This window comes from Entelurus aequoreus, linkage group LG12 (assembly GCF_033978785.1).
Source record: "Entelurus aequoreus isolate RoL-2023_Sb linkage group LG12, RoL_Eaeq_v1.1, whole genome shotgun sequence".
In the NCBI taxonomy this organism is placed as follows: domain Eukaryota; kingdom Metazoa; phylum Chordata; class Actinopteri; order Syngnathiformes; family Syngnathidae; genus Entelurus; species Entelurus aequoreus.
The window spans coordinates 12,092,704-12,102,703 of NC_084742.1; the positions used below are offsets into that span (position 1 = coordinate 12,092,704).

At 43.8% G+C, this 10,000-nt stretch overlaps 1 long non-coding RNA gene across 1 annotated transcript in view; it reads left to right on the forward strand.

The window, feature by feature from the left end:
• LOC133662687 (uncharacterized) overlaps window positions 1–10,000 on the forward strand; it is a 39,671-nt gene that overhangs the window by 28,295 nt on the left and 1,376 nt on the right. The window lies entirely within an intron of this gene.

Below are 10,000 nucleotides of genomic sequence, written 5' to 3' on the forward strand. Positions count from 1 at the left end.
TGCTTCCGTGACGCGGCGGCTGTTAAATCACGCTTTTTTTTTTTCTGCAAACATTTCCCAAATAGCTGCAGCGGTGAACCTTTAGGACGACTTGGACCGTCTTTTATTGCTGCGGTAAAGCTTTCTGGCAGGAAGTGGATGTTCCTGACACAGGAAATACAATATTAGCAAAGGAATGAAGTTTTGTTTTGGGAAGAGGACAGCTTTGTAAATATTACCAGGATGGATAGTTAGTTAGGAAAACAACGTTTGGCCTCGGAAAGTCAGGAATCGTGCATGGCGGTCGCATATTCAACCATCATGGTTTGTCACGACCACCATGTAAATAAAATAAAATGCTAAAATAAAATAAAACTAATACATTCGAAATGCGTTGTTCAAAATGTAGTGCTTTGTGCGTCTGTGCAGAAGGTAAGGGATTCATATGGCCCTAAAACCTGGGTGGATCTCGCGTGAGAGGAATAGGGGGGATTATTATTATCATTCGGGCGGAAGGCGGGGTACACCCTGGACAAGTCCATGAACGGTTAAAAAAAAAGAGTTGTCACTGCAGTGTCTTTTTGTGTCTTTCTCGGGTCTAATTTGAATGTCAAAGTTGACCAACTTCTCGATTTATGTCCACATCCTTCAGCTATCCTGGTGAGAGGCATGATTCATAATCTTGAATCAACTTTCACCAGCTGAGAAGCAATATAGCAGCAGCAGCAGCAGAACACTGACTGGATCACAATTGAGTTATGTGTATTTATGTGGATGTTTTGACAGCATTTTCACAGACTTTGTGGATTTATTTATTTATTTATTTTTTTATTTTTTTTATTTTATTTTTTTTTTATAATAATGTCCTGCCCAGCTTCTCGGGCAAATCATATAGCAGATGTAGATGCCCATATCGGCTGTTCAGATTTACTTTACAAAAGAGAAGTGTAGGATACTTCTCTTGTTGCTTTACTTGTATTTTGACTTTATTAAATGTATTTATATTATCATTTGGTGCAGCCGGGCCGGAGCAGGAGGGGATAGAAAGAGAGAAAAAGGAAGACAGAGGGGGGAATTGTGGGGACAAGAGGGGGATTAGACAGAGAGACAAAAACAACAACAGCAAACACAACAACAACAGACTTTGTGGATTTAAAAGACACTTGGATATTGTTTGATGGATAAAATGAAACACAATTAAGCATATAAAGTCAACTTATTTTTCCATTATAATGGAAATTCCATTATAATTTAAAAGCCTACTGAAACCCACTACTACCGACCACGCAGTCTGATAGTTTATATATCAATGATGAAATCTTAACATTGCAACACATGCCAATACGGCCGGGTTAACTTATAAAGTGCAATTTTAAATTTCCCGGGGAACTTCCGGTTGAAAATGTCTATGTATGATGATGTTTGCGCGTGACGTCGATGGTTGAAGCGGAAGTATTCGGACACATTGTATCACAATACAAACAGTTCTGTTTTCATCGCAAAATTCCACAGTATTCTGGACATCTGTGTTGGTGAATCTTTTGCAATATGTTTAATGAACAATGGAGACTGCAAAGAAGAAAGCTGTAGGTGGGATCGGTGTATTTGCGGCTGGCTGCAGCAACACAACCAGGAGGACTTTGAGTTGGATAGCAGACGCGCTATCCGACGCTAGCCGCCGACCGCATCGATGATCGGGTGAAGTCCTTCGTCGCGCCGTCGATCGCTGGAACGCAGGTGAGCACGGGTGTTGATGAGCAGATGAGGGCTGGCGTAGGTGGAGCGCTAATGTTTTTATCATAGCTCTGACGAGGTCTCGTAACTAAGTTAGCTTCAATGGCGTCGTTAGCAACAGCATTGCTAGGCTTCGACAGGCAGCACAGCATTAACCGTGTAGTTGCAGGTCCAGTGTTTGGTTCGGTGTCTCCTGATAGTAGTATTGTTGATCTGCTGTCTATCCTTCCAGTCAGGGGCTTATTTCTTTTGTTTCTATCTGCATTTAAGCACGATGCTATCACGTTAGCTCCGTAGCTAAAGTGCTTCACCGATGTATTGTCGTGGAGATAAACGTCACTGTGAATGTCCATTTTGCGTTCTCGACTCTCATTTTCAAGTGGATATAGTATCCGAGGTGGTTTAAAATACAAATCCGTGATCCACAATAGAAAAAGGAGAAAGTGTGGAATCCAATGAGCCCTTTTACCTAAGTTACGGTCAGAGCGAAAAAAGATGCGTCCTGCACTGCACTCTAGTCCTTCACTCTCACGTTCCTCGTCCACAAATCTTTCATCCTCGCTCAAATTAATGGGGTAATCGTCGCTTTCTCGGTCCGATTCGCTCTCGCTGCTGGTGTAAACAATGGAGCGGCATGGCGTAGTGGATAGAGCGCCCGTGTCAGAAACCTGAGGGTTCGCTCCCCGCCTCTTACCATGCCGTCGTGTCCTTGGGCAGGACACTTCACCCTTGCCCCCGGTGCCACTCACACCGGTGAATGACTGTTGAATGAATGATAGGTGGTGGTCGGAGGGGCCGTAGGCACAAATTGGCAGCCACGCTTCCGTCAGTCTACCCCAGGGCAGCTGTGGCTACGAAAGTAGCTTACCACCACCAGGTGTGAATGAATGATGGGTTTTTAATATGTAAAGCGACTTTGGGTACTTAGAAAAGCGCGATATAAATCCCAGGTATTATTATTATTATTATTGACCAAAAGTTGCAAACTTTATTTTCGATGTTCTCTACTAAATACTTTCAGCAAAAATATGGCAATATCGCGAAATGATCAAGTATGACACATAGAATGGATTTGCTATGCCCGTTTAAATAAAAAAAAAAAAAATTTCAAAAGGCCTTTAAAAAGCCAAGCCTTCACGCCCACTCAAAATGCGTTCAATCCTCCGCCATCCAAAGAGTCCACTTCCACTTCCATGCAGCTAACGTCCCAATTAAAAAGCTGTCGCGTTAGTTTGTGGTCTAATTAGCCTCTTAGCAGCAGGTGTTAATATGACACCTTTCTAACAATCCTACATTTGGTGAACCCCCCCTCCACCCCCCACATAAAAGAAGAATTCTGCACACAAGCAAAAAAAAAAAAAAAAAAAGCCCATCTGCTCCATGTTGACGTATCGTCTCCCAGGAGCCTTTTACAAACAAATATTGGCCAATTAAGCAACAGTGAAGGAGGGTTGTTTAAATGTTTATGCATGGAAATATGCTCACACACACACACACACACACACACACACTCACGCACACACACACACACACACAAAATTTGCGCAAGTTGAGGAAAGTCTCTTTGCGAGACTTCTGTTCCTCGTCTGTTTTCTCATCCTCAGCAGTTTTTCATCATCCAAAACCTCCACTGCCCCCCTCCAGCCGCCCCTCACTGCACCCCACTTTACAAAATCCACAATCACAGCAAAATCCGACGTTCGCCCTCCAGCTCAGTCTCCGCTTCACAGAGTCGGAATATCTTGCCACCGCTTGCACGGCCCCTTAAAAAGCAGCGGCGCTTTTTGAGGAGGCGTCGTATGGAGCGTGCACACATGGCGGGCTGTGCGACTCGCTCGACTTATCCATGTGCCAATTTGATAACGAAGCTGTGAAATCTAATATCGAATCTTTACTTATCGTCGCCTTCGGTCTATCAAAAGTATTTTTTTTAATGATGTTCTAACAGTAATGTGGTCCTGTCATGATCCGTTCCCCTGATCATGTTTTATTTTAGTTTGACTCCCTTAGTTCTGTTTTCAGCCCCTCGGGTTTGTGTTTTAGTTGCCATGGGGGCTGATTATTTTCACCCGCTTCTGATTAGTGTTCGGGACGCTCACCAGCTCCCGGGCACTAATCAGAGAGCTATTCATTCCTGCTTTTCGCCACACTCAGTCTGGCTGTCTTGTTTGCGCTATGCAACAAGTTACGTGTGTTATATACAGATGGAAGGAGTAAACGGCACAGACAACAAGGGGCGTAAAAAAAGCTCTCTGTATTTATTATATATATTGTGGAGAATGCATATATTTTTAAGAGTTCTTTCTTTATTCATAGTCATGTTTAAAGCAGCTAATATTTTCCCATGTGTACTCTTTTTGCTTTTATCTTATGTCTGCAAGTAAACTCTGTGCTTTACCTTGAAGGGGTTGGAATGTGGGAGTTGAATTACTCCCTTCTTATCTTATCTGTATTAGAACAATGAGGCTGTATTCCTTTCTGGGCAGGGTGGGGTCTGTTTTCGTACTCAATAAGTTGTCTCTTTCCGTTTGATTTTCAGACCTCTTCGAGATGCTGGTATTAGCGCACTGTAGGACTGGTCTCCTAAAGCTTTAGTAAAACTTGATAATATTCCTAATTTGTCTTGATGGTTCTTCTTACTCAACATATATGTCACCTGAAATAACTTGGGATTGACCAGTGACTTGTATTCCCTGAGAGGAAGACTGGTCAGACGAACAATATATATTGCCAATATATGTAATAATAACAAACAATAATATGAATAAACTAAGGACATGGAGTGTGACAACATCCAATAGTGTGTGTGTGAGACTATGTGTGGAGATTAGCTGTTGTGTGTTACCGGGAGTGTTGAGCGAGAGGCGGAAGTCCCGGAGGCGAAAGGCAGGCTCAAATGTCCGTGAGACAGGGAGGCGTCAACAGGTCCATGTCCAAGCGGGAGGTCGAGGCTCAAAGGAGGCAGTCCGGAATCCAGAGGGGAACAACAAGGAAGACGAGACGCACAGCTCGTCACGTGGAACGAAGGCAGACTGCAGGAAGGACGACAAGGAAGACACGAGACCAATTAAACACGACGGTGGGGAACACGTAGAAAGAGAGCAAGGTTGCATAGAGCTAGGTGATCGCTTACGGTACTCCAACAGATGATTACGTTCTGGCGCTGGATAGCAGGTTGAGCAGGCTTATGAAGGCAGGACCTCTCATTAGCGCCAGGTGCGTTGAGTGCTGATGGAAAGCAGCTAATGCTTAGTCTTGCTAAGTCTTCCTGTTAGCTATTCCCTTAGCGTCCCGTGCAATTAGCACACTTGTCTTGTGTTTGTTTGCATTTTCCTGTATTTATGGATTTTGACTGATTTATGGTAAACAAATCATTGTTTTACCTGCACATTGCCTGCGGAGTTCCATCTGCATCCTGGGAAAACGATCCGCGCAATAATATGCGACGCCAACGTGAAGGTCCCTTTAATCAGCTAACAAACACAAAACGTAAGAAAAAGGTACAAGGTGCTCAAACCACTCAATTCCGGGAAAAAAATAAAATAAAATAACAGACTTTGTTACACATCTTTTTTGATGACTTATTAAAATTGTATACAGTAAATCTAAGCGGTAGAAGATGGATGGATGGACAGTAAATCTTGGACAAGATTGCAATGCACTGACAACAGGAGATTATTTATGCCCACACCTTTTACCCTCGGGACCGATTTGGTTCCCTATGAAAAATGGTAAATGGTAAATGGGTTATACTTGTATATCGCTTTTCTACCTTCAAGGTACTCAAAGCGCTTTGACACTATTTCCACATTTACCCATTCACACACACATTCACACACTGATGGCGGGAGATGCCATGCAAGGCCCTAACCCCGACCCATCAGGAGCAAGGGCGAAGTGTCTTGTTTAAGGACGCAACGGACGTGACTAGGTTGGTAGAAGCTGGGGATCGAACCAGGAACCCAATGAATTCAATGAACTCTTCATTGTGGTAAGAATGAGCAATTTCTTTATTCATACACCCACACTTTTTACCCTCAGGGAATAAAAAGCTCACCACTTTAGTATCAATCAATCAATCAACGTTTATTTATATAGCCCTAAATCACAAGTGTCTCAAAGGGCTGTACAAGCCACAACGACATCCTCGGTACAGAGCCCACATACGGGCAAGGAAAACTCACCCCAGTGGGACGTCAATGTGAATGACTATGAGAAACCTTGGAGAGGACCGCATATGTGGGTAACCCCCCCGCCCCCTCATTGGAACCTCGATTGACAAACTTAATTGGTTCTTGAACAGGCTACGTAACTTGAATAGTTTGTATCGTGAAGCAAACTTCTCCATAGGAAACAATGTAAACATGAATCATGGGTTCCAGTCTGGACAAAAGCCCATATTTTAGTGAAGTTGTGTACACTTTGTGTTACGGTTGGGGGGCGGGGGGGTCGCATAGTTATGCGCAGGTCGTTTCCCCAAGATGCATCCATCCATCCATTTTCTACCGCTTGTCCCTCTTGGGGTCGCGGGGGGTGCTGGAGCCTATCTCAGCTGCATTCGGGCGGAAGGCGGGGTACACCCTGGACAAGTCGCCACCTCATGGCAGGGCCAACACAGATAGACAGACAACATTCACACTCTCACTCGGAGGTCACAATCAAAATTAGTCCCTCTACTTGCTGAAAGTCATCAAAAAAGCTGTACATTTGCCTAAGTGTCTAGGTGCGTGGCCCTTTAAAGGCCTACTGAAACCCACTACTACCGACCACGCAGTCTGATAGTTTGTATAAGAATGATGAAATCTTAACATTGCAACACATGCCAATACAGCCGGGTTAGATTAGTAAAGTGCAATTTTAAATTTCCCGCGAAATATCCTGCTAAAAACGTCTCGGTATGATGACGTTTGCGCGTGACGTCACGGATTGTAGCGGACATTTTGGGACACCATTGTGGCCAGCTATTAAGTCGTCTGTTTTCATCGCAAAATTCCACAGTATTCTGGACATCTGTGTTGGTGAATCTTTTGCAAACAAAATGAAGACAGCAAAGAAGAAAGCTGTAGGTGGGAAGCGGTGTATTAGCGGCCGGCTGCAGCAGCACAAACACGTAGAGAACTGGGACAACAGAGACTCTTACCAGGAGGACTTTGAGTTGGATACAAATAGTTTCTCTCTCTTCGATGAAATAACATTGGAGGAATTGTTAAAATGTGTAAATGGGACAAAACAAACAACATGTTTACTTGACCCAATTCCTGGGAAACTTATCAAGGAGCTTTTTGTATTATTAGGTCCATCAGTGCTAAATATTATAAACTTATCACTTTCCTCTGGCACTGTTCCCCTAGCATTCAAAAAAGCGGTTATTCATCCTCTGCTCAAAAGACCTAACCTCGATCCTGATCTCTTGGTAAACTACCGGCCGGTGTCCCACCTTCCGTTTATCTCGAAAATCCTCGAAAAAATTGTTGCACAGCAGCTAAATGAACACTTAGCATCTAACAATCTCTGTGAACCTTTTCAATCCGGTTTCAGGGCAAATCACTCTACGGAGACAGCCCTCGCAAAAATGACTAATGATCTATTGCTAACGATGGATTCTGATGCTTCATCTATGTTGCTGCTTCTTGATCTTAGCGCCGCTTTCGATACTGTTGATCATAATATTTTATTAGAGCGTATCAAAACATGTGTTGGTATGTCAGACTTAGCCTTGTCTTGGTTTAACTCTTTTCTTACTGACAGGATGCAGTGTGTCTCCCATAACAATGTGACCTCGGACTATGTTAAGGTAACGTGCGGAGTTCCCCAGGGTTCGGTTCTTGGCCCTGCACTCTTTAGTATTTACATGCTGCCGCTAGGTGACATCATACGCAAATACGGTGTTAGCTTTCACTGTTATGCTGATGACACCCAACTCTACATGCCCCTAAAGCTGACCAACACGCCGGATTGTAGTCAGCTGGAGGCGTGTCTTAATGAAATTAAACAATGGATGTCCGCTAACTTTTTGCAACTCAACGCTAAGAAAACAGAAATGCTGATTATCGGTCCTGCTAGACACCGACATCTATTTAATAATACCACCTTAACATTTGACAACCACACAATTAAACAAGGCGACTCGGTAAAGAATCTGGGTATTATCTTTGACCCAACTCTCTCGTTTGAGTCACACATTAAGAGTGTTACTAAAACGGCATTCTTTCATCTCCGTAATATCGCTAAAATTCGTTCCATTTTGTCCACAAGCGACGCTGAGATCATTATCCATGCGTTCGTTACATCTCCTCTCGATAACTGTAACATATTATTTTCGGGCCTCCCTATGTCTAGCAATAAAAGATTACAGATGGTACAAAATGCGGCTGCTAGACTTTTGACAAAAACAAGTAAGTTTGATCATATTACGCCTATACTGGCTCACCTGCACTGGCTTCCTGTGCACCTAAGATGCAACTTTAAGGTTTTACTACTTACGTATAAAATACTACACGGTCGAGCTCCTGCCTATCTTGCCGATTGTATTGTACCATATGTCCCGGCAAGAAATCTGCGTTCAAAGAACTCCGGCTTATTAGTGATTCCCAGAGCCCAAAAAAAGTCTGCGGGCTATAGAGCGTTTTCTATTCGGGCTCCAATACTATGGAATGCCCTCCCAGTAAAAGTTAGAGATGCTACCTCAGTAGAAGCATTTAAGTCCCATCTTAAAACTCATTTGTATACTCTAGCATTTAAATAGACTCCCTTTTTAGACCAGTTGATCTGCCGTTTCTTTTCTTTTCTTTTCTGATCTGCTCCCCTCTCCCTTATGGAGAGGGAGTCGCACAGGTCCGGTGGCCACGGATGAACTGCTGGCTGTCCAGAGTCGGGACCCGGGGTGGACTGCTGACCTGTGCATTGGTTGGGGACATCTCTGCGCTGCTGACCCGTCTCCGCTCGGGATGGTTTCCTGCTGGCCCCACTATAGACTGGACTCTCGCTGATGTGTTGGATCCATTGTGGACTGGACTTTCACAATATTATGTCAAACCCACTCGACATCCATTGCCTTCGGTCTCCCCTAGAGGGGGGGGGTTACCCACATATGCGGTCCTCTCCAAGGTTTCTCATAGTCATTCACATTGACGTCCCACTGGGGTGAGTTTTTCCTTGCCCGTATGTGGGCTCTGTACCGAGGATGTCGTTGTGGCTTGTACAGCCCTTTGAGACACTTGTGATTTAGGGCTATATAAATAAACATTGATTGATTGATTGATTGATACGCGCTACCGTGAGTACGCAGCTGCGGCTTCCAAACATTTGATCGCTTGCCCGTACGTGCGTGCCGCTATGTGCATGTCACGTACATGACTTTGGGGAAATATATGTGCTGTATGAACTTTGCGGAAGTGAACGGTACTTTGGGCTGTGGGATTGAGTGTGTTGTGCGGGTGTTTTATTTGTATTGGCGGGTTGTATGGACGGGAGGGGGGAGGTGTTTGTTATGTGGCATATTAAATATAAGCCTGGTTGTGTTGTGGCTAATAGAGTATATATACCGTATGTCTTGTGTTTATTTACTGTTTTAGTCATTCCCAGCTGAATATCAGGTCCCACCCGCCTCTCACAGCATCTTCCCTATCTGAATCTCTTCCACTGCCCACTAATCCTTCACTCTCACGTTCCTCATCCACGAATCGTTCATCCTCGCTCAAATTAATGGGGTAATCGTCGCTTTCTCGGTCCGAATCGCTCTCGCTGCTGGTGGCTATGATTGTAAACAATGTGCAGATGTGAGGAGCTCCACAACCTGTGACGTCACGCTACTTCCGGTACAGGCAAGGCTTTTTTATCAGCGACCAAAAGTTGCGAACTTTATCGTCTATGTTCTCTACTAAATCCTTTCAGCAAAAATATGGCAATATCGCGAAATGATCAAGTATGACACATAGAATGGACCTGCTATCCCCATTTAAATAAGAAAATCTTATTTCAGTAGGCCTTTAAGAAGCCCGACCTGCCTTGGATCTCCACCTGGGTCAGGAATACAAAATGAGTCCCTCTACTTGCTGGAAGTCACCAAAAAAAGCTGCATTTTTTTCTAAGTGTCACAATGTAGTGTACTAGCACTCAAAAAGCTGGATTTTTTTCTAAGTGTCACAATTTAGTGTACCAGCACTCAAAAAGCTGGATTTTTTCTAAGTGTCACAATTTAGTGTACCAGCACTCAAAAAGTGGGGATTTTTTCTAAATGTCACAATGTAGTGTACCAGCACTCAAAAAGTGTCATAATTAAAAAACG